This window comes from Triticum aestivum, chromosome 5D (assembly GCF_018294505.1).
Source record: "Triticum aestivum cultivar Chinese Spring chromosome 5D, IWGSC CS RefSeq v2.1, whole genome shotgun sequence".
NCBI lineage: Eukaryota > Viridiplantae > Streptophyta > Magnoliopsida > Poales > Poaceae > Triticum > Triticum aestivum.
Genome location: NC_057808.1, coordinates 266,211,540 through 266,217,138, shown reverse-complemented (window position 1 = coordinate 266,217,138; position 5,599 = coordinate 266,211,540).

Genomic DNA, 5,599 nt, shown 5'->3' with positions numbered 1-5,599 from the left:
AGACTATAACGGCTTCATATCTTTCACCTAGTCGTAGGAGCTTGACTGTGCGGACGATGACGAGCCCCCGGTGTCTAGAGTGGTCGGCTATGTAGCCAGGGTTTATGCCACTGACCACTTCGGCTTATACAGGAAAGAAGATCTTCATTTAACACGGGTGATTGCTAATGACACATTGTTTGATGCAATTATTGGACGGCTGACCAGTTTACGCTTGCCAAGATAGTCAATTTATGTCTTTCTCTGCTGAGGCACTCTTCCATGCAAGCTGGTGGCACTATCGCAGTGGTTATCACTTTATAGCATTAGCCGAATTGATTGGAAATGTAAGAGGTAAGCACAGGAGCTGGGCAACCCAACTATTGACCAAAATCTAGGTTCGAAACTAATTCATATAATTCAACGTCCGAGATGCCGAATACTCCGGACTTGTAATTTGGGGCGTGAGATGAAAGCAAAGCCCTTTGTGGATAGCAATTGTATCAGAAAAGTATTCTTTTTGGCTCGAAGGCAATGGTTATAAGGGAATGTTGAAGAACCTTAAGGGGCGCAAATTCTTTATTTCATATGGTCAAGCTGTGTATGCCGAGATTTGACAAAAGCAACTTTAAAAAGATACGATGCAAAAAGGGAAGAAAAAAGAGAAGGAGTAAATCCAAACAGGGCAGATATGTCATCGGGTTTATTAGCCCGAGTAGCTCCCTGCCGCACGTCTGCCTCTCCATGTTGTTGACCAGCTCATCTTTGTTGATAGAAAAGTTGATATGGGCTGCCTGCAACCTCGGTCGTTCGCTCGTTTGACTCTTTTGTCGGTCGAGTCCTTTAAAGAGGCATGCGGATGCCGTTTGGATGATTAACGCCATATGGACGTGCCATTCTTGGCTAAGTCTTTTACAGATCCCTGTCGGCATGCAAGTTCGAAGTGCGTCGCTGCTTGGTCGATCTGACCATGATGTTTCCTTTGTTTTGGCTCCTCGGTAGCCCAGGGAATATTTAGTGCAAAGTTATGCACCCTGGGGACGTAATGCCCCTTCCAAGGGAGTTGTGCGAGGAGCCCGTACCCCTTTTTGGGGTGGGGGAATGCTTGACCAAGGTCGGCTTGCACAGCCAGCATATGCTTTGATGAGCTGGGCACGTGCTTACCTGCACGAGCTGCCTCCCTGGATGCTTGTACCTCTGCTGGGAAAGTCACGGTCTGCTCCTCCATTGGGAGGGAGCGTTTGGTGTTGCCATTAACTGTAATAACATCATTTGGTCCTGTCATTTTTAGCTTTAAGTATGCATAATGCGTGGCTGCATTTAAGCAAGAAAATGTGGTGCGCCCTAGAAGTGCGTGGTATCCACTGCGAAAAGGAACAATGTCAAAGATTAAATCCTCGCTCCTGAAGTTCTCAGGTGACCAGAAGACTACCTCCAGTGTCACTGTGCCCATGCAACGAGCTTCGACACCTAGTATGACACCTTTAAAGGTGGTGGTGTTAGGCTTGATCCAGATGAGTCGATGCCCGTCTTCCTGACCGTATCCGCGTAAATTAAATTGAGGCCGCTACATCCGTCCATAAGGACGCGCGTCAGGTGGAATCCATCCACGATCAGCGATCTGCAATGCCTGATGCTGGTCGGATGATCATGCTTGTCGAATGTGATCGGGTAAGCCGACCACGAATTGAACTTCGAGGCGACGACCTCCAATGCATAGACGTCCCGACGTGCTCATTTCCTCTCCTTCTTGGGGATGTGGGTGACATCGATGATGTTTACGTCCTTCACCTCGTGAGGGAACTATTTTTGGCCTCCATTATTGGGCCAGCAAGGTTCATCATCATCTTCGTTGTGAGGCTGGGCTTTACTATTGCCTCCCATCGCCATTTTGCCGACTTGCTTGAAAATCGAGCAATTCCGGTTGGTATGGTTTGCTGGATTGTCCGAGGTACCATGAATTTGGTATGGCCTGTTGAGGATCTTGTCGAGCTGGCTAGGTCCATCTATGTTCCCTTTAAAGGACTTCTTTTTCTACCCGGATCTAGGTCTGTTGAACCCTGCATTTATTCCATCATCATTGGTGTCTCTCCCGCTTTTTTATGCCCGGGCTTGTTTTTTTGCGCCTGGGCTTGCCATTGGCGTCGGTAGGCTCCAAGGTGCCAGCCTCGCCACTGTGAGTATTGCGGGCCAGCCAGTTTTCCTCTCTCGCCCAAAAGTGGGTCATAAGTGAGGTGAGGGTCGCCAAGGTCCTCGACTTATCTTCTACGAGCTGGCGGGCGAGCCATTCATCTCGGATGTTCTGCTTGATTGCCGTCATGGCCTCGGCATTAGGGCACTTGATAATCTGGTTCTTCTTGGTAAGGAATTGATTCCAAAATTTCTAAGCTGACTCGCCAAATTGCTGGATGACGTGACTGAGATCGTCGGCATACGGAGGTTGGACATAAGAGCCTTGGAAATTTGCCCTAAAGGCATCCTCGAGTGCTTCTCAGTTCCTGATTGAATGAGGGGGCAGACTATTCAGTAAATGCATTACCGGCCCCTTTAACTTGAGAGAAAATATTTGATAGCGTGGCTGTCATGTCCATTGGCCACATGTATGTGGAGGAGGAAATCCTTGATCCATACAGCTGGATCAGTCATGCCATCGAATGATTCTATGTTAATGGGTTTAAACCCGCCCGGGAATTGGTGTTCCATCACCCTGTCTATTAAACAGACCATGTGAGTGGGGCCTCGAGTCCAAGCAGTGTCGCACCGAACACCGAGAGATATCCGTGTGTAGGCTTGTTCCCGAGCTCGGCCATTCCTGTCCTTCCAGGATTTGTAGCCGTCGGGTCCTATGGGTGCACGTCTTCTTGATCCATAAGTGGACTGAGGCGGTCCCTGGTTTGCCTCTATCTGGCGTCGAACGTCGTGAGGCTCCAAGTAGTCAACAGGGTCTTTGCCGTGATGGCGTGGCATTGTTTGGGTGTGGAAACTTTCCCGCACTAGCCCGTCGCGCCCTCTAGGGGGTCGGTCAGGTTAATCTGCCAATCCACGCGTTAATGGCATGTCGTCAGTCAGTTCTTCATTGAACCCGGGTAGCAAGCGCATGTGCGGACAAGATTTAGGCACACTACGGTGCCGCTCTTCGAGATCCTGCTCGGCGGAGAGTATTTCAACCCACTTGTCGTTTAGTGCATCTTCGTTGGCCTGTTGCTTCCGCTTCATACTTGGGACGGTGGCCGCGAGGCACCACCGGAAGCGTTCTTGCTCAAATGGGTCTTCAGGGACTATATAGTCCTCGGTATGGAGGCTCTTGTCTTCCTTGGATTTAGGTAAGTAGTTGTCGTTAGCCCCTTCAAAGAGGTCATCGGGGTCCAGGTCTTCGGGGATTCCTTCAGGGCTAGCGTGTCGCTGTGGGGAGGCTTGAAAATCCTCTCCTGGATTGTTGGCATCGTCGACTGTCGTGCCACCATAATCAGCGGTGGCGTTGTTCCCACTAGGGTCCCCATTGGTGCCCCGTACATGCCTGTGTTGACGTTTGGATGGGTTTCTGGGAGTATCAACCATGGATACATTGTAAGGAGATGTTGCAGTCCTCTTGCCGGTGTTTACCAGCGGTGAACTAGTTTTTGTAGGGCCATCGACATCTTCATCCATGTCGGGGCCTTGTCATTGTCTAGCACGTCGGTTAAATAATCGACCATGGCAACTAGGTGGGTGGTGGGTGGGACGTAAATTTCCCGATCGTCAGCTCTAAGTCCGATCTTGTCATAAACCGAGGTCTGACCGACTGTGATCGATAGGCTCTGGATATGGTCGAGCATCTCGTGTAGCTAAGATAGTTCCCTGGGGTTCATGGGGCCTGGCTGTAGGCAGGGCTAACTTGAAGTACACCCGGTGTATAGCTTGTTACATTTTCAGCATGGTGAGGATCCGAAGTAGATTTCAGATATGGCACAAGAGTAAGTTCTAGATCCGATGTAATGTTCGAGGTGGGGGTCGGACTAGTGACAATACTTGACGCCGAGACGAGATCGCCCGAGGTCCATGCTTTTGGTTCCTCTAACGGTGCCAGGGAGCATGATCCGACATCATCGAAGGAGATCGGATCCGGAGTCGAGCCTCCGATGTCTGATAGGCCCTCAAGCCGTCCAGGCGTCCAGCCTGATAGGACGAGCTCATCGCGGGAATCCGCGGTGTATTCCAAGCCTCCGAAAGGCACGATCTGATCCGAGGCGTAGTTCTCGACGGGGGGCAGATGGCCTTCTGAGTCGGCAGACAAGATCATGCTGCCGAACAAAAAAATTGGCCGGGGACATTACGTTCCCATGGCCGGCGCCACAGTTGATCCGCAGATGAGGCATCGATCCCTCTATTGATCACACATCCGAACTCTCAATGAAAGCACTGTTGGGGAACGTAGTATTTCAAAAAAATTGCCTACGATCACGCAAGATCTATCTAGGAGAAGCATAGCAACGAGCGAGGAGAGTGTGTCAACGTACCCTCATAGACTGAAAGGGGAAGCGTTTAGTAACGCGGTTGATGTAGTCGAACGTCTTCGCGATCCAACCGATCCAACTACCGAACGCACGGCACCTCCGCAATCTCCACACGTTCAGCTCGATGACGTCCCTCGAACTCTTGATCTAGTTGAGGACGAGGGAGAGTTTCGTCAGTACGATGGCGTGGTGACGGTGATGATGAAGTTACCGACGCAAGGCTTCACCTAAGCACTACGACAATATTAGCGAGGTATAAAACTGTGGAGGGGGCACCGCACACGGCTAAAGATCAACTTGTTTGTCTACGGGGTGCCCCCTCCCTCGTATATAAAGGAGGGGGAGGAGGAGTCCGGCCAAGAGGGGAGGCGCACCATGGGGGGAGGTCCTACTAGGACTCCAAACCTAGTAGGATTCGCCCCCCCCCCTTTCCTATTCCAAGTGGGAGAAGGGGGGAAGGAGGAGGAGGAGAGAATGAAGGAGGGGGGCGTCGCCCCCTCCCCTTGTCCAAATTGGATTGGGGCAAGGGGGGCGCGCACCACCTCCTGGTCGGCCCTCTCTCTTCTCCACTAAGGCCCATGAGGCCCAATAGCTTCCTGGGGGGGGTTCCGGTAACCCCCGGTACTCCGAAATATATCTGAATCGACCCGAACCATTATGGTGTCCGAATATGACCTTCCAATATATGAATATTTATGTCTCGACCATTTCGAGACTCCTCGTCATGTCCGTGATCTCATCCGGGACTCCGAACAACCTTCGGTCATCAAATCACATAAACTCATAATACAAATCATCATAGAACATTAAGCGTGCGGATCGTACGGGTTCAAGAACTATGTAGACATGACCGAGACACATCTCCGGTCAATAACCAATAGCGGAACCTGGATGCTCATATTGGCTCCTACATATTCTATGAAGATCTTTATCAGTCAAACCGCATAACAACATACGTTGTTCCCTTTGTCATCGGTATGTTACTTGCCCGATATTCGATCGTCGGTATCATCATATCTAGTTCAATCTCGTTACCGGCAAGTCTCTTTACTCGTTCCGTAATGCATAATCCCACAAATAACTCATTAGTCACATTGCTTGCAAGGCTTATAGTGATGTGCATTACC